The sequence below is a fragment of the Narcine bancroftii genome, chromosome 6 (genome assembly GCF_036971445.1).
Source record: "Narcine bancroftii isolate sNarBan1 chromosome 6, sNarBan1.hap1, whole genome shotgun sequence".
Taxonomy (NCBI): domain Eukaryota; kingdom Metazoa; phylum Chordata; class Chondrichthyes; order Torpediniformes; family Narcinidae; genus Narcine; species Narcine bancroftii.
Window position 1 is genome coordinate 134,323,639 of NC_091474.1, and position 19,947 is coordinate 134,343,585.

The following is a 19,947-nucleotide window of genomic DNA, read 5'->3' on the forward strand; positions in this document are numbered from 1 at the left end:
TTGATGAACGAAAAACAATTTTAATGAGCAATAACCATTCATTACAATCTGGACAAAACTAACTCTGGCAGTAGACACGTCGCCTGTGGGATTGGGGGCTGAACTGCCACAGAAAACTTAAAAGTGAGAAGAACCCATGGCATTCGCCTTTCAATCATTATCTGCTTGTGAGCAGAACTGTGCTCAGTTGGAAAGAGAAGGACTAGCCATCATCTTCGGGGTAAAAAGATTTCACTAATACCTGTATGGACACAGGTTTACATTGGTGAGACAACAAACCACTGAGTCTCATATTTGGATCAAAAAAAGGAATACCGATGGTGGCATCAGCCCAAATTCAAAGCCAGGTGATGCTAATGGCAGCATACGATTTTGATTTAAAACACAAACCAGTGCTACAGAATAACCACACAGACGCCCTCTCATGCCTCCTCCCATTACAACGTGGGGCCTGAAATAAAACAGATCTAATTCTGCCTTTCATGTGCTGTTCAGTACACACATGAAGTTATACATGATAATGTTCATCTTTGTGGCTGCTGATGTTCTGCTTTTCTAATGAATGCCCAGTTTTGAGCTATTTTGATTCTATCCCATTTAGCATAATTGTAGGGCAACCAATTCAAAGGAGTGCGCTTCCCTGTGTAGATGGGACTTCATAAAGGCTGTGTGAGAGCTACATCTACAAAAGGTGGCATGGGTGCGTGAACCAGAACAAGGTGGTTTATTGTTTGTGTTGAATCTTTTATTTAGATTTGGCCAGCCTGCACTGATGACGTTACCAAGATGGTGACAGATATTGCAGTGTCCATCCAGTGTGCATTCTGTGCTACTTTCATCTCTTCTTCCAAGTATTCAATTTAGAGGAGCACTCATTTATCAGCTGATCAAGGATAGTTGGTGGTAATCAGGAGAAGTTTCCTTCATCATTTACCTGTCACAAGACTGTCAAAGTCTAGGACACCCCTGCGAACCTGAATAGCACAGTGCTATCCACTCTGTTGGGTTTGTCTTGTGGGTGAGACAGGGACAATCAAAGGATTATGTTGAAGAATTCATTGACGCATAGGGTGTTGGATCTTGTGAGCAGCATCCACCTGACCAAAGGATAAAATTCATATTTATATCAGAGGAAGTGGGCAAGGTACTAAATGAATACTTTGCTCTGCATTCACCAAGAGGAACATGGAGAAAAGTGATACAGAGCATGGTGTGAGGGATATATTAATTTGTTAGAGTATTTTGAAATTATGAAAGAGCTGATACTGAGTCTTTTTAAAGAGCATTAAGGATGATAAATCTCCCAAGCCTGATGGGATATAACCCACATTATTGAAAGAGGCAAGTGAGAATATTGGTGGGGCCTTGGCAAAGATCTTTCCATCTTCACTAGCATCAGGTGAGGACCCAGAGGACTTTGAGTAGCCAATGTTGTACCTTTGGTCAAGAAAAGAAAAGGGACATCTTGACACTTAACATTGACTGGGAATGCCAAATTATTCAGGGATTGGATGGGGTGAATTTTTTTTAATATAAATAAATGTGTCCAGGAAAACTTTCTTCTGCAATATGTGGATAGGCTTATGAGGGAAGGGGGAAATATTGGACCTTGAAATTAAGCTGATCAGAAAATTGTAGTTGTGGCAAAGGATAACACTGGCCTTCAAGTTAGAATCCTAAACTGGAGCAAGGCCAATTTCAACATGATCAGGCAGAAGTTAACAATAGTTGACTAGATGCAAATGGAGTAAAAACACAAATGTCAAATGGGAGACATTTAAGAGTGATAAAGGAAGTCCAGACAAACATAATCCCAGCCGAGTAAAGGGCAGGAATGGCAAGATCAAGGAATCCTGGTTAACAAAAGGTGTTGAGGTGCAGATATGAAAGATAAAAAGAGACATATCAGATCTAGGCAGGAGATTGGAAGGAATCCTTGAAGAGAGAAATGGATATTGGAATATAGTGATGATGCAATTAAGGAGGGATAAAAGAGGTCTTGAGAGGACTTTGGCAGACAGTACAAGGAAGAATCTAGAAGAATGGTTTTATAATTATTTGAAGAATAAAAGTTAAAAGTTAACAAATAGATCTCCTAAAGGATAGGAGTCTAAGTATCAAACCAGAGGAGCTGGGGAAGATCTTAAATAAATATTGTGAAATGTGTTTACTGTGGAGCAGAGTGATCAAGAATGGGAGCTGAGGGAGATAACTAAAGGGAACATAAAGCATGTCCTCATCAGTAATTGTGGTGCGCTGTTAGCCAGAATCAGACACACACAAGGTAAAGATTGTACAACAGGCTTTAATCCACAAAGACTTCCACAGAGCCAGGCTGGCTGTAGCTGCAGTAACTCTGAGTGAAGCTTCAGGAGGCCAGCGGTGCAGGCTTATATCCTGGAGGGTGATTGACACCTGACCGGTTGGGGCTTGATCCATTCAGGCCGACTTATTAACAGCCAGCCAGGTGTTGTCCTGTCCCCTTACACTCCTGCAGGTACAGAGGTTTCCCCCTGAAGTAGGCCAGCAGTACACTCCTGCAGGTACAAGGGTTTCCCCCTGCAGTAGGCCGGTGGCAGACCACCACATTCACCCCCTTTAAAATTGCCCCAGGGGCAGTAACAAGGAATCGTACCCACTATACAATATACAGTATTTACAGATTGAGATGATCCAACGGCCACTGGGGTCTCTGTGACCGTCGTAGGACTGGCTCTTGGTCACTGGTTGGAGGGGAAGTGGGGGGGCTGGCAGCAGGGGTCTGAGACTGGTGTGGTGCCACGCGGAGGGGTGGCCGAAGGGGCCAGGATCGATGTACGAGAGTCATATTGGATGGGTGGGGGGGGCAGGTTCGTCCCCCAGGGCTGAAGCTGTCCCCTGGTGGTCAAGGAGGTCCTGCATACCCCATATCTGCCTGGGGACAGTGATGTATACCCAGTCTGTGTCATCCTGGGCTGAAGGATGCCGTGGGGTGGTCAGTGCTCCTGCTGGTGCCAGTTCCTTGGTTGAGACGGTGAACCTAATGTAGGCATTAGGTATGATTTGCATGAAGAAGGAAAACGTGCTTGACCAGGGCTTCCGCCTGGCGTGTCTGTACGTGCTTATGTAGGAGCACCAGTCCCAGGGACGTGAGACATGTTGGGAGGGACGTACCAGTCACCGACTTCCTTGGGAATGAGAATAGATGTTCATGAGGGGTCTTGTTGGTAGCCGTACACAGCAGCGACCGAATGGCATGGAGCGCCTCTGGCAGGGCGTCCTGCCAGAACTCAATGGCCCACCCTTTTGACTTGAGAGCCAGGAAGAATGCCTTCCAGACCACCTTGTTTTCGCATTCCACTTGCCCATTGCCTCTCAGGTTATAACTCATCGTGAAACTGGTCACGATGCCCCTCGCTGTCACGTACTGGTGCAGCTCGTCACTCATGAAACTAGACCCCTGGTCACTGTGGATGAAAGCGGGGCAGCCAAACATGAAGATCTGCCCCAGGGCCCTGGTGACTATGGCCGTGGAGGTGTACGAGCAAGGGATAGTGAAAGGGAAGCACGAGTACTTGCCCACTACCGTGAGGAAGTGGACGTTTCAGTTCATTGAAGGCAGGAGCCTTTTGAAGTCCATGCCGAGATGCTCAAAGGGCCAAGTGGCCTTTACAACATGGGCCTGGGGCGGGCGGAAGAAATGGGGTGTACACTCCGCACAGACCCGGCAGGCCTCAGTCATGTCCTTGACGGTATATGGCAGGTTCCAGGACTTAATGAAGTATTACAAACTGGTGACTCCTGGATGGCAGAGGGACTCATGCAATGTCTGAAGACTGTCATCGTGCATAGATGCGCAGGACCGAGAGAGGGCATCGGGGGAGTCATTAAATTATTCAGGGCGGTACTGGATGTTGTGGCTGTAGCTTGCCAACTCAACTCTCCAGTGCAAGATCTTATTGTTCTTGATCTTGCTCTTGTGGGTAGTGTTAAACATGAACACCATGGCCTGCTGGTCCGTGAGGAGGGTGAATTTCCTGCCGGCTAGGTAGTGGCAGACCGCTTCCACAATTACCTGGGCCTCCTTTTCAATGGCGGAATGCCCTAGCTCAGAGCCGTGGAGAAGAAAGCAATGGGGCGCCCCCCCTTGGTTGAGGATAGCGGCGAGGGTTATCTCGGAGGCATCGCTCTCCACCTGGAAGGGGGAGTCCTGAGGGACTCTCTGCAAGTAATAGGAGAATAGGCTAAGGACCTGTGGAGGGCCTTTAGCGTGAGGGGAGAGGTAGCTCCATTAATGGACGCATCCTTCCTGGATCTGGGCCAACAACCCCATGGGCCACAATGTACCCCAGGATGGTGAGGCGGGTGGTGCTAAACACACTTCTCCTTGTTGTAAGTGAGATTCAGCTCCCTGGCCATCTGGAGGAATTTTTCCAGGTTAGCATCATGGTCCTGCTGGTCACGGCCGCAGATAGTGACGTTATCCAGATACGGGAACATCACCTTTAGTTTGTGCTGGTCTATCATGCGATCCATCTCCCGCTGAAGATGGAGACCCCATTTGTGACCCCAAAGGGAACTCAGCGGAACTGGTACAGGCGCCTGTCTGCCTCAAAGGCAGTGTAGGGCTTGTCCTTCGGGTGGATGGGGATTTGGTGATACATTGACTTCAGATCAATCGTGGAGAAAACCCAGTAGTGGGCTATCTCATTGACCATGTCAGCGATCCTCGGCAGGGGTAGGTGTCCAGTTGGGTTTACCGGTTAATGGTCTGGCTGTAATGCACATCCATCCTCAGCTTACTTCCCCCTTTGACCACCAGGACTTGTGCTCTCCAAGGGCTGTTACTGGGCTCTATGACACCTTCCGCCAGGAGTTGTCGCACCTCCGCCTTGATTAAGTCTTTGTCTGCGGCACAATAGTGCATACCTCTAGTGGCGATCGGCTTGCAGCCTAGCACAAGATGTAGGAAGAGCTCCGGTGGGGTGATGTGTAGTTTGGAGAAGCCGCAGGTTGGCCGGGGCTGGTAGGTTGGCATGCTGTGTAACAGGAGTGGAGGTTGGGCCCACCCACCCCCACCCCCCCGCCCCCACCCCCCCGCCCCCACCCCCCCACCCCCCCCAAAGGCAAGGGTGATACTCTGCAAGTGGCACTGGAAATCCAGGCCCAGGAGGACTGGGATGCAGAGTTTGGGCATGACCAGGAGCCTGAACCTTATGTATGTCTCCCCCCTACCCCCACAGTTATATCGCCTGAGCAGCACCCAAGGGTACCAACAGTCTTGTCCTTGGCGGTGAGGGCGATCGAACAGGTGATGGGGTGGACCTTTAATCTTGGAGAGGGCCATGCTTAAGTGAATGAAGCTCTCAGTGCTGCCACTGTTGAACAGGCACTTTGTTACCTGCCCATTGACTTGCACATCCATCATAGAGCGCCCAAGGTCATGAGAGATGTCCCTGCTCAGAGTGCTGGCAGCCAGGACCATCTCGGGGTCTAGAGTCGTTGTTCTTCAATTGTGCATGGCAATTTATGGCGTGGGGAGTGTCGGTAGAGTGGCCTGGTCATCCCCCGTGTTTACTATATCATTCTCATTGGGGGCCCTCCGTGTCAGCTGCTGCCTGGCCCAAGATAGCGGCAGCATGTGGTGGCCCGCTGCATGGCTGGCCTCCTTTCCCAACCATGTACGTTGCACCGGGGAAGTGACATAGTCACGGTCGGCAGCAGTGATATCATTACGTCAGCCGGAAGTGACATCATGCCAAGATCCGTACGTGACGTTGCTGTAGTTCTCAGCGAGCAGTGCTGGCAAGGGTGGGGACTGTTCCAGGTGCTCGGGGTACACGCTGCGATTGTCACTGGTGGAGCTGGATGCTGCACCGGAGTCAGGGAAGGCAGAAGTTGTAGCAGGGACAATGGCACTGCCCAGGATGCGCACATGGAGGGGTCCATGGGGGAGGTCATAGAGGGCTGCTGAGCTGCTGGCTGGTTTTGAGAGGCACACTTTAGCAAAGTGGCCTTTCTTGCCGCATCAGGAACAGTACTGGTTCCTAGTCGGTCTGATCTACACCAGGAACCATAGTACTTACAGGAGTGCTGGGCGCCTGCCACAGCGACATTCTCTCCCCCCCCCCCCCCCCCCCCCGCGCCAAGCTCGGTCTGGGGCTGCAGCTGCAGTGAGAGGGCCATGAGGGAACCTGGGGCAACCTGGAATCGAAGGCTTCGATGTGCAGGGCTGCAGCTTCCAGGGTTCAGACCACTTCCATTGTCTTGGTCAGGGCGTAGATATTATCTTCCAGCAGCTTCTGCCAGATGGCCCTCGAGCATAGCCCTCAGATGAAGGCATCCCGGATCAGCCTCTCTACCTCCTTCCTCTGTGCCTACCCTGGGTTCAGCCAGACACTGTCGGGCCAACTCTCACAGGTGTCCCAGGTAAGACTCAGCGTCTCCCTGGGTTGCTGGGCTCGGGTGATGAGGAGGTACCTTGCACAGACCTCATTCATGGGGGGGATTGTACAAGTTCTCGATAGTGTCCATTGCGTTCTTGTACGTAGAGCAGCCTTTGGTTGCCTGGAAGTTGTCGGGACCCAGATTTGACCAGAGTAGGACCAGCCTCTTCCGATTCGAGTCCAGGATGCCACCTGCGTGCGCCTAGATGATTGCCTCAACTGCATGCCGCCAGATCTTGAAGTGTCTGGGTTTCCGGGTGGTGTGGGTCACCTTTGAGGTTCCCTGCACCCAGGAGTTTTTCCAAAAATGTTTTGGATTATATTGTGGTGTGCTGTTAGCCAGAATCAGACACACACAAGGTAAAGACTGTACAACTGGCTTTAATCCACAAAGACTTCCACAGAGCCAGGCTGGCTGTTTTTTGCAGTAACTCTGAGTGAGCTTCAGGAGGCCGGCGCAGGCTTATATCCTGGAGGGTGATTGAGATCCAACCAGGTGGGGCTTGATCCATTCAGGCCGACTGATTGACAGCCAGCCAGGTGTTGTCCTGTCCCCTTGCACTCCTGCAGGTACAGAGGTTGTCCCCTGCAGTAGGCCGGCAGTGCACTCCTGCAGGTACAGAGGTTGCCCCCTGCAGTAGGCCGGCAGTGCGCTCTTGCAAATACAGAGGTTGCCCCCTGCAGTAGGCCGGCAGTGCGCTCCTGCAGGTACAGAGGTTGCCCCCTGCAGTAGGGCGGCAGTGTGCTCCTGCAGGTACAGAGGTTGCCCCCTGCAGTAGGCCAGCGGTGTACCATCACAGCAATAAAAAGGTATTCACAGTCTTAGATCATATCAAGTTAGATTCCATGTGAATCTAAGAACATTTTGTAACAGGCCATTTCAGCCCACAAGCCCGTGCCACCCAATTAGCCTGCACCTGCAGTACGTTTCAAACAGTGGGAGGAAACTGGAGCCCTCGGGGAAAACCCACACAGACAGGGAGAATGTACAAACTCCTTACAGTACTTGAACCCTGATCCCAATCACTGGCGTTGCACAAACCACAAAGCTAACCATGCCACCACAATATTGTTGGAAGGCAGGTAGGAATTTGTTGGGGCCTTTACATTTTTAAACACATTGCTGAGGGCAGGAGAAGTTCTGGAGAACTGGAGGATGGCACATGTGATGCTGTATTTTAAAAGTGCTACAAGGATAATCTGGGTAACTACAGGACTGCGAGTCTAACATCAGTAGTTGGGAAACTGCTGGAGTGGATTCGAAGAGATAAAATCTACCAATGTTTAGAAGGCCAAGAGAAAATTAAGACTCAGCATAGATTTGTGATTGATTTTTGTCAAAAAATGGTGGACAAGATTGAGGTACACAGGAAAGGAAGCCAAGTGTACAAAAATTGGCTCACTCACAGGAGACAGAGAGTAGTTGTGGAGGGCAGTTCAGAGGAGAGGACTGTGTCCAATGGAATGCCTCAGGATTTGGAACTAGGATTCTTACTTATTGTCATATACATTTCTGATTTGTTCAATGATGTTTGTGGCACGTTGAGTAAGCTTGCTGATGACATGAAAGTATGTGCTGCAATGGACCAAATAATGTTATCTGGGTTTACAATGGTATTGATATCAAATGGGGAACTGGGCTAAGGAATGGCAAATACTGATCAACTCAGTAAAGGGGAAATCCAGCATTTGGTTAAATCAAACCCAGACAGAACTTGATCTCTTAAAGGCAGTGGCATAAAGAGTATTATGTTACTCACCTCCTAACACTCTTTGGCTTCCATCATCTATCAAAACAAGACAGGAACATGATTGAATATTCTTCACTTGCCTGGATATATGCAACTCCAGCAATGTTCACAAACTGAACACTAAGACTTGCTTGATTGGCATCAATCCACACCTTCCACCATTGGGGCAGCAGGCACCATCTCCAAAATGCATGACAGTATTTTAATCCCAGGCTACTCCAACAGCATTTCTCAAACCCATGACCCCAACCATCAAGGGTCAGCAGGTGCATGGAAACATCACAACCTACAGGTTTGCCTTCAAGATGTACACAATCCTGACTTAGAAGCACATTTCCAGTCCTTCCTCATTTCTAGATCCAAATCCTGGAACTCCCAACCCAGCTGCTTGGCCCACCATTCTCCTCCAAAATTAAATAAATAATGGTCTTACCAGTGACCACTCACACCTCTTGTAATCAGCTTCTGGCCTTCCTTAGCCCAGCCTATGGATTCATCTCAGGATCATGATGGCTTCCCCAAGAACACATGCTGTCCTCTTTGCTTTAAGACCTTGCACTCATTTTCAAAGTTGTTCGGTCTCATTTTATGCCACTTTACTCCCCCCACTTCACTGCTTTGAGAAAGATATTGTCCCTTTCAGATCCTCTCCCTCGCTCCAACAATACCCGTGACAGTAAGCAGAGCAGTACTCCTGGCCAAGAACCAACTAGATCCTCCTTTTAAAGGAAAGTAATATTGATTTGACCCATTCTCATAGCCCCACTTCATTCAGCCCTCCTCAACCATGGCAGTTTCCCTCCTCTCAATACTGTTATCTTGCATTCCCATTCCCTCTTTCCCCCATCATCCTTCCTGGTTCCTTCTGTCTCCACACTTGCCACACTTTTTTCACCTCTCGTCTCTAATCCCCTTTTCATCTCCTTCATTCATCTGTGTCCTTTTCCTCATTCCATTTATTCTTTCCCTTCACCCTTTCCTCTTACTTCCACTTTCTATTCAAATCTCTTCTTTCTGCTCTCTATTCCATTTCCTCTTGACTGACCTGTTCAAATATCTAACCCTAATTGTCCTGAATGCTGCTTTAGTTTTCATTATTCTTTCCCAGTGATGTGGATACTAACGTGTTAAGATACACATCATTTGATTTTATGACCAAAATTATTGCATGCATCAAAATAGTTATTATTTCTGAACAAGTCATGAATCATTGCAAGTCTACAGACATTTTTAGATTATGAGAAAAACATATCAATTCTTTTGCTTCTCCATATTATCCATTTAATTTGGTTCTAATATTGTTGATCCAAAGTTTACAGAAATGACAGCAGTGGCATTTTCTTTGACTGGAAAATGGTCAAGGTTCATTGTTAGGTGGGTCACTCACATCCCTAGATGAAAATGAGTGGAAGAGAAGAAACCTTTCTCTGCTGTTTAATAAGAGAAAGAGGGAAAAGTTCAAAAATAATTGGCAAAGTAATGCAGGGGAATAACGAGTTAGTTTTATTACACAACAGTTTCGATCATTTTCACTGCACCCCTTGAAAGGTTGCAGAAATAGATTCAGATGTTAAAGTATCATTGGACGTGAGACTGGAAGGGAAAACATTTGCTGAGCATTGGGGGAAGTTTGGCAGAATGGAGCCAATCGGATCCATCTGTCGAAGAGTCAGCACAGACATAGAGTGAATGGCCTCTTTCTATCCTTTCTATTCTTGAAGTATGAGCTATCCATAGTGAGAATAACATTAACACCAAGAAGGATTGGAAAGGGATTGCTTTCTCAGATGGCATTTTTTTTCTGCTGTCCGATCCTACGACTCATTAAGAAGGTGTTCATCTGGCTACTTCCAGGGTGAACCTAAAGATTATGTATCCTGGCCTATAGGGAAAACAACAGATTATTCACACACAGCTGAATCCTCAAAACATAAATGAAATAAATAACAGCTAATTTGTTATTGGTGATACTGGCAGACACAAATGTTAGATTACAGGATTGTTTATATCCACTTGTGAGGACTTGATTATTCTTCGGATTGTGACTTTTCCACAAAAGCAATTCTATTGAAGTTTTTCCTTATATTATCTCTAATGGGCAGTCCCCTTAGCAGTGAGATATTGCATTGGCACATTTTGCATGATTTGACAGAGTACATTATTTGACTCTCCAACATTAGTGAAAGTTTTAGGAATCTCCTGGTGACAACTTTTTTTAAAAAAAAGCAACTGGCCCACTCTTCTCCATGATATTCCTCCATTCATACCCTGGTCAAGACCAAAGATGCTCAACACCAAGGTCAAAGAATCAGAATCTTGATGCAAAACATCAACTACCCCTCTCCCCCAACCCCCCCCACCCCCCAACCCCCATGGATGTTGCTCAACCTGCTGAGTTTCTTCAATGTTTTGCTCCAGATTACAGCATATGCAGTTTCTTGTGTCTTCATAGCACAGTGACTTGTTAATTCCAAACAGGTCCTGGAGTCTGTGACCAAAATTCAACCCACAAGCATTCAATTTAGTAACAAGCTGGCTGCAACTGAGTCATCATTGCGAGCTGCAAAAATTTGATTCGTGATATTCTATTCAAGCATTGCTAAAGAGAAAAGTTTGGCAAAGGATATAATGAAAGTTAATATTTCCAGAGGCAGCTTTAGCAATGTGGAAATCCTGAGGAAATAGTGTAGTTGAAAATATCAAAAATTTGTATTTAAATTACAAATTCATGTTACTAGAGATCCAAAATTGGTTCTCAGTAAAGAAAATGGGACAGATTTAAGAACACAATTCTAAAGTCTAGGGTCTAGGCAGCAGAACAGGCTGCCAAATATGAATTTGGAAATTAAGCACAGAGATGTGCGAGAGGGGACATTGAAGGACAAAGGAAGTGAGGGCAGGTAGCTGTCTGTTTGCTTATATTGAGGAAACTGCCTTTGAAAAATTGAAATCAACGTTTTCATTGCCATGCCGAAGGACAAGGAGGAGTTCTGGATGCAATAATTTAGCTCTTCAATTGTGATTGAAATAGAAGTGGTTTGCACCAAGGCATGCAATCTGAAGGAAGTTGATGAATGTTGCCGTGGAAATGGCTGCATCTGCACAATTTGAGAGCGAGCAGTGCATTACTTGTAGCTTTTCAAGAGGATTCTCACTTTGCTATTAACCATGAACTTTTTTTTTCCCCTTGGTTCATACATCAGTCCTGGAAGGTCAGAATGGCCATCAACCAAAGTCAATCCTTCAGCCTCTCACATCTATTCTGCATCTCAATTAAATGTGAGCTGATATGCAAGATCAATCTTGGTTCTGAAACCCTGAATAGTGTCATTTATATTTCTCCTGTATGGCTACTGTAAACATTCAACATCAAGCTTTTCTTCTTGTAGAAAAGTTTGTGTAAAATAGCCAGCTTGTTCAGGAGACCTGGTGCACACCATGACAACTGGACCAGACATATGCTTTCTACTGCAACATCAAGACCACCAAATCCCTTTCATCCCTGCGGAAATCCTCTCCTCCATGGCTACACTACTCCTGGCAGGTTAAACAAAATAAATGAGCAAAATGGAACCTATGAGAGAAAAGCAACCTAAACTAATATTGTTTAGCTTTCCAGAGCAAAATAAAATCAAGACAAGATCAGATGGACTACAAAAAGCATTGATAGCCTCTGATAAATCTGCTCAAGTTAGGAACTCACAGGAAGCTGATACAGAAACTCAGCATGTACTGTCACTTAGGAATAGCATCGCAGAGGGTCACCACCCTCTTGGAACTGAAAAGCAAGCTACCATTTTGTATATTCCTACACTTAATTTTATATATCAATCCACCATCCTGTATTAAATGCTTTTGTGGCCTCCGTTGATCGTGGTCTACCATGGGAACTGTTCCTAAAGCGAAGGTGGAGGAGGCTCGTCAGGGAAGATTTGATAGAGATCAATCTGTTTCCTATGCAGTGGGAAACCACCCCCATCCCCCCCACCGCCTAATGACAGGTCCAAAGAAACAACAAAATTTGACAGTTTGGTGCCAGCAGTATTGCAGTAGTTGCTGTGCCAGTGCTGGGTACAGCAGTCAGCCACCTTTGGGATTCCAACTCTGGATTTTCCCCCTCCGAATTTACTGCCAAATCCTTTCCTATGAGTATAGCTACAAGGCAGTGGATGTTTGAAAATGGAGTTTTCCCTCTCCTAGAGGATTAACTATCCATGGTTAATGAACCGCATTTGCCCGGAACAACTTGTTTCAAGACACCAGTGGTCTACCTTTGCCCCTTCACTTGTCGGTAAGAACAGCTCTGCCAGGCATAAGAACTATACTATATGTGAAGGGCAGGATTTGGATTGGTTGTCAGAGGCTGTTTGAGATGCACACCTAAAGGATTTAAAGGTTGTCATAGTCTAAGGGTGGGGACATGCTCCTACTGCTACACAAATGCTCTTCATTTAATACTAAGGATTAGAATATCTTTCCAATAATAAAGCTGCACATAGATCAATACTCAAAATATTTCCCAAAGCATGAGAGGTTCCTTGGATGAGGCAGCTTAGGACTGGAGAGAGCCAAATGAAGGAATGGAGGCAGAGAGCTTTGACATGTCATGCACTTATTGTCGCCATTTACTGATAAATGTATTGCACACTGCTACATCCACTGCAAGAACATACTGGCAGAGATCTTAAAAGCAGAACGGAGAAGTGTTCTTGCTCTACAAATTGAGGCAAGTACAATTAGGACTAGTTGGTAATATAGGGAGCTTGTACTTAGTATTGCTAACTCCATCTGCACTGCAATATTACACATCCCAGAACATTGCAAGCTACCATTACACGGTTAGCATAGCTGTTTGCGCAATGCTGTTAGAGCACCAGCAAGTGGGACAAGGATTCAAATCCCATATTGTTTGTAAGAAGTTTGTACGTTCTCCCCTCGTCTGTGTGGGTTTCCTTCGGGGCCTCTGGTTTCCTCTCACCTTTTAAAATGTACTGGGGGTTGTAGGTCAATTGGATATAATTGGGCAGCCAAGGCTCATGGGCTGAGATGGCCTGATTCCATGCTGCTTATTTAAATTTAGAGCATCACAAATTTTGGAGATGGAGGTTTGATGCTTGAGAAAAGATCACCTGCACAGTCATTTTCCTTCCTCACTGGGCCTGGTTGTCAAAGACATCTCTCTGAACAGTTAAAATCTTTGCAATATGCAGCAAAACTCTGGTATCCGAATAATTTTCCAGTTGCTTGAGATTTCATTATTGGTGAACTGACTGCAAGGGACACCAATTTATACTTTCGTAATTTTTACCTTTTATTTTCAGAATTTTTTTTTGCTGGTTGCTTGAATTCCCGATAACAGGAATTTTATTGTCCTCTTATTCCTAACAAATACTTTGGAGGGACGAATATTATTCCCTTGAACTACTCCAGACACGCTCATGGTAAACAAATTCCTCTGGTACTCAATGAATTTATTTGTATCTCTCTTATTCATAGCCCCAGTTAGTTTCCCCCACAAACGGAGCCTTTTAATAATGTTTGCCCTTCCATATCCTTGACTAAATGCTCACACAATCCAAAAAGTAGACACAACCTGCTAGTTACAGACACAGAGAATGTGGCAAACTGAAATATCATGGGATCCAGCTTAAGGAGGTGAATTTATGGTGGATAGCCAGCACACCAAACCATTCACAGAGAACAACAAAACACCAGCTTCAAAGGATCACAAGCAATGTTTACACACTACCCCAGTTGAGATACCTTGTTTGCCATGTTACTTGAGCCTTCTTCAGTGAATTCATTTCTGTATAAAAATACTTAGCAGCACAGTGAAAGATTTCTGCTATTGTTAGTATCAGTGATTGAGTGACTGGGATGCACCATATGTTTTGAGTCAGTTGTTTGTGAAATTACTTAAAAGAAGAAATTTGAGCTGATTTCCTACTCTAACTGCAACTTGCTTTAGTCTCCATTACAAGCCAGCAAGGAACTCTTTAGCAAGAAATAGCTTTCAAATAAATTGCCACTATGTTTCTCATTTTGAGAAGATAAGGACTTTATATTTTCTCCTCCTCTGCCACAAAACTCTGATCAAACCTGTGCACTATTTCACCTCATCGACAATCTGCAGCATTTGTTAATGTCCCTCCTTTCCTATTCTGCTCAGTGGGGGATGTTCCATAGTGTTAGGTGCCTGGAATTTCAATGTATATCCTGGCACCTTAGCCTTATTTGATAAGGCAGCTGACCCTTTTCTATAAAAGATCACAGTTCTATCTTCCTAATGGAGGCACAACAATGAGCTTCAGAAGCCAACCATTGCCTTGCACTTAGAGTTGCTTTTATTAATTCGCCAGGCCTGAATTTGAGCCTAATGGACATGAATCACCCATCTCTGCTCCCTTTCCTACTGAAGCCCACCAGAGAACTGTGCAAAAATTTCTCTCATGCCATTCCAGAAAGAATTCAAAATACTGGGAATCATGGTGACTAAAAACTTAGCACAGGAATTGAAGCAGAAGGAATAGAGGAGAAGCAGCAGTTTGAAATGGGAAATCCAAGGTGAAAAAAAATAATTAAAGGGTTAGGAAAAGAGGGCAGGGAAATGTAAGAATGAGGAAAATATCTTAAAACATCTACATTTCTGTTTAAGTCATGGTTGATGTAACAGTTAGCGCAACACCTTTAACGCCTTTAAAGCTTCAGCAATCGGGACTGGACTTCAAATCCCACACTCTGTAAGGAGTTTGTACGTCCTCCCCGTGTCTGTGTGGGTTTTCCCAGGGGGAGATCTGGTTTCCTCCTCCCATTCAAAACAGACTGAGAATGAAGGTTAATTGGATCTAAATTGGACAGCAGGAACTCATGGGCCAAAATGGCATGTTACTGTGCTGTATGTTTGATTTTTTTTTTAAATTGCATATGTGAAAATACATTCAAAAAGTGCAAGGTTCACTCTTTATTTTGGGGGGGGAGGGTTGGATTAATTTTAAATTAGATGATTAATGTTGTGTTATAATTATTGGGGGGGTTAATTTGCGTAGTTTTATGATGTAGTATTCTAATTTTTATTATCTTATTTTTTATTATTTCTTTAAATGTAATTTTTATTTTATTCATGTCATAAAATTTTAAATAAAGTTTAAAAAAAAGAAAAGTGCAAGGTAACAATCCATAATCTAAATGTGAGCAGCCGTTAGTGGAGAACAGAGGATTGGCAGCTTTTACATAAGCAAGGTTCAGAGTGGTCATCAACTTGACAAGATTTAGCAGGCAAAATTGTTCAAGAGTCTGCCATTCTGTTCTAAAGTGGACCAGCAATAAATTCCTGCCTTCTGGGTGATAACAGTATCTTGAAGCATGACAAAAGCAAAGGATGTGGGGAAATGAAAAGCTTAACTGCTGAGTATTATTAAAGCCATAAATGATGATTGTCCTGTGAATGATCACACGTTGATGAGAATTAAGGTTGAAAGAAGTGATTGGCCAAGCCTTAAATATGTGAGACAGTCATTAAATATTTAGTTGCCTTGCTCAGGTGTATTTTCAAGATGAAGCACTTCATATGGATCTTAAATTGAACAGTGTATCAGTCTCATCACATCACCTCAAAAAGAATTTTGAAAATTGAGCAGATGCAAGCAAGCACACCATGAATAATTTCTGAATTATTCCTGAATAATTCTTGATTGATTGAGAGGGGTTGGGAATACATTAAAAATACAGTAGCACTAATAATTGGATAATGATGAAAATTTGCTGGTTAGATTTGAGTAAACTGTACTAGTTAAATCCTGGAAAGTGTTGATTGAAATAAAATGGTCAGTATTGTTGGTGTAGTGGTTAGCGCAACATTTTTACAGTACCAGCAATCGGGGCTGGAATTACAATCCTGCTCTGTAAGGAGTTTGTATGTACCACTGTGTCTGTGAAGGTTTCCCACAGGGGGCTCCAGTTTCCTCCCACCATTCAAAGCATACAAGGGTGTAGGTTAATTGGGTGTAAATTTGGCAGCACGGGTTTGAGTCGAAATGGCCTATTACCATGCTGTGTGTCTAAATTTAAAATTTAGATATTTTGCATCATCTGACAAAACATGCTAGATTCCTACCTTTGCATCTGTTCCCTCCAATATCATAGCCACTAATTTGGATTTAACCGTTTGTCTCATGGTACTTGTCTCAGCTGGGTTGTGTGTCAGTATTTCTTGGTCTAAATCTGCCATTCTGTAGCTCAACCTAATTAGTGTTAACATCATCATGGCTCAGAATCAGTAGCTCAACTTTCCCACTTTCGATGGAGGCAAAGATGGAGCACATCCCATCAGTTGTTTACCCAATATCAAAATTCCCCTCAAAAATTGGCTCCCCTAGTCATTACTGGAACAGACCAATACAGGCCACCAGTAAGCAGAAGGGTAGTGTTGGATTGGATTGAACTCCAGGACAATTGTGATTTAAAAGTGTTTATGATGTCACGCAAAACTAACAACTCAGAAGCCAGCTATGTTTCAAATGAACAACAACCTCCACCCCAATCTCCACCCCCTTCTTATTTGAATATCATTTTATTCCTTTCCCATCACATGGCTTCTCTTTTCCTGGCATTTTTCTTTGAAAAGCACGGTTCTAATCTTCACCAATACAAACTGAAATTGTTGGCGATAAAGAGCAGAACTGACAAGGTACTTAAAATCAAACTCTTTAGTTGAGATGGATAAGACAGGGAGTTTGTGCCTGAGATATCAAGCTGTCATCAAATGAGAAAACCTCTAACATTTTCCATTTTCCATTTACTTTTTCAGGTTTTTTTCCCAGAACTTCAGTATTTTTTAAGTTAACATGTTGTATTATTTCCAAATGTTCAATAATCCCATACTTTTCTGAATGTCACCACACTTAACAGCATGGAATCCTTTTCTCTTGTTAACAAGATAGGGGCTCAGAAATGCAGCAACTCTGCACATAATTTTGTGCTGTGCAGTTGATATTGAGTGGAAAATCAATTGTGAAATGTAATAAAGTTGAGAAACCTCAAAAGATTTTTCATTTGCCACCTCCATGTCTATGACATGCCCATGCACAGAATGTGAAAGTGTGATATTAATCTACAAAAACATCAAAATAATATTTTCTGAAGTTGAATTAGGAGCAGAACACAAAAACAACTCTAAAACCTTCACTCAGTTGTCACTTTACTAGGGAGTAAAGGGGTGAAAAGTTCAGATTTATTGTCAGAGTACATACATCATATCACAGAAACAAAGATTTTTTTCTGCATTTGAGGCAGTATTATCACTTATTAGTAATACTAAAAACTGTACACTGCATATACATGTAAACAAATAAAGAACAGCCAACAGATAACAAATGTAAACAAACTGACAGTGCAATAGAGAGGATTTTAAAAAAATAAAATGCACAATAGTCCTTAAATCCCTGATTGAGTTGGTTGTGAAGAAGTCTGATGGTGGAGGGGTAGCAACAGTTCCTGAACCTGGTGGTGTGAGTCTTGTGGCACCTATACCTCTTTCCTGATGGCAGATCAGAAATCTGAGTCAAGGGGGGTGGGGGGGTGAAAGGTTGCCATGGGAATAAGTTGCAGCTATGATTCAATCAGCTGTGACATTATAGAATCATAGAATCTTGAAGCATTTTTATCCTATTGCCTTTACTTGCATTAGACCCATATCCCTCCATTCTTTTTCATTGTATCTGCCCCTATCACCTCATTCCAGACAACCACCACTTTGTTTATGGAACTTAATGCTCAGATCTCATTTGAATTTCTTTTATTCAACCTGAGCCTCTGGTTCTAGAGTCCCTTTTCCTAGTTAAAAAGACTCTATCTATCTATGCCCCTCAATTTTATTGGCATGTACAAGTCATCCCTCAGCTTCCAATGTTCCAATCAGAATAAATCCATCTCATCCAATCTCTCCTTACAACTACAGCCCTCCATTGCAGTCAACATTGTGATGAATCTCTTCTACATAATTACTACCATATCTTTCCTGTATTGTGGCAGTCTGAACTCCAGGTACAGTCCAACCAATGTTTTGTACAGCTGCAACATGACATTGCAACTCTTATACACAAAGGCAATGTCTTCTTCATTACACTAGCCACCTGTATCACCACTTTCAGTGAGCAATGAACTTACACCCCAAAGTCCCTAAATGCTCTTTTGGTCTTACCAGAATGTGACTTCCCAAAATACATTACCTTACACTTGTCTGCTTCTGTTCCATCCAACTTTCCAGATGAACCATGTCCCTTGGTATCTTTATACAATCTTCTTCAGTATCTTAATTTTTTTGTGGTCTGCAGACTTACTCATCACACTGTCAGACCCTATGACTAATTTGTGTATTTGTTTAATTCCATTGGGCAGAGAGATACACAAAACATAGAATAAGGAACAATACAACACAGGAACAAGCCCTTGACCCACCATTGCTTGACCAACCATTATGCCAACACAAGTAATCCCAACTGCCTGGACAAGGTGCGCATCTTCCTATTCCCTGCCTATTCATGCATCTGTCTAATTGCACCTTAAATATAGTTATCATATCTGCTTTTCCCACCTTCCCAGTCACATGTTCCAGGTACCAACAATACAACTCCAATGATCCAAAAATGGTTATGACTGGACCTATCTCAGATAAGCAGTATTTTTGATAACTGACCAGAAGCAACAGCAAATCATTTGTAACAGTTGTTGAAGAAGGAAAGATGGAGGGAATCAAAATTGTGTCTCAGAGATGCACATGAGCATGTGAGGTTTAAAATTTATTTCAACCCGTGACGTCAGTTCGGCTCCAAAGATTTTTTTGATAACTGAGGATTTCTGATTGTTTCAGATATCTTCACTTATCCATGAATTTTTGCAGGTGAAATGACATCATTTGGCTTCAATTTTGCAGATAAATGAATATTTCTGATTTTTCTGAAATCCTCAATTATCCAAAAAAAATTCAGAGCCGAACAGCTCTGAATTCTTCCTGGTCCAAGAAAATTTTTGGATACTGAGAATTTTGGATAATCTGGTTTCAGTTAATCAGTTATACTCTACCACTGTGTGTATAAAATGACTACCCTTGAAAAATGTCCTTTAAATTTTTCCCTTCTCATCTTAAACTTGTGACCTCTCACATTTGTTAAACAAGAAAACCTGCAGATGCGGAGGTTTGCAATACACAAATGTGCTGGAGAAACTCAGTAGGTTACGCAGCATCCACGGGAAGCAAAATTTGACCTTTTCATCCTGAGAAAAGACTCAGCCTGTCAACCTCTCCATGGTCTCTTTTTGCTTCTACTAGGTTACCCCCTTTGCTTCCAAAGCTCCAGTGAAAACAGCCATAATTTGTCTTAGCATGGACAAATAACTTGCATACTTCAGTCCAGATGAGCAGTGAGTGAAAAGTTGTACTTGTTGCTGCACATCTTGGGATCTTGAGTAGTCATCTTGAGGCCTGGAGGAAGAAAGTCAAAGAAAAGGAACATGCCAGTGGAACCCAAAAGATGCGAGGCTCTGGGTTGGAGGATCCATCCCCCAAATCTGTCAAGATCTATTGCTTCTCTCTCCATTTGCTCCAGGATATCCAGAAACTGAAGATGTTTGAAACAGCCTAGACAGAGTTCTGACCCTTATATAGGCAAAGGTTCTGAAGTGCTTCAGTGTCTAGATTATATGTCAAAGGCTCTCTGCCACAGTGACAAAACTCAAAGGCTGAAGTCTGGATTGAAGATTAATGTACTCCAAGG

The 19,947-nt window shown here is 43.8% G+C and overlaps 1 protein-coding gene and 1 long non-coding RNA gene across 6 annotated transcripts in view; one reads left to right on the plus strand and one right to left on the minus strand.

Annotated features, from left to right (window-relative positions):
• Positions 1-19,947, plus strand: part of LOC138736495 (adhesion G protein-coupled receptor B3-like) — a 658,849-nt gene that overhangs the window by 144,485 nt on the left and 494,417 nt on the right. For 4 of the 5 annotated variants that reach the window (XM_069886124.1, XM_069886126.1, XM_069886127.1 and 1 more), the window contains exon 1: positions 16,702-16,862. The exons of the other annotated variant lie outside the window; for it this stretch is intronic. The gene's annotated coding sequence lies outside the window, so the exon portion shown is untranslated. Of the gene's footprint in view, positions 1-16,701; positions 16,863-19,947 lie in introns of those variants that run through there. 5 annotated transcript variants of the gene reach the window in all.
• Positions 751-16,576, minus strand: LOC138736497 (uncharacterized). The gene is made up of 3 exons (XR_011340314.1): positions 16,290-16,576; positions 8,186-8,212; positions 751-1,097 (listed from the first exon to the last, which is right to left on the minus strand). It is a non-coding gene; the product is annotated as an uncharacterized lncRNA (long non-coding RNA).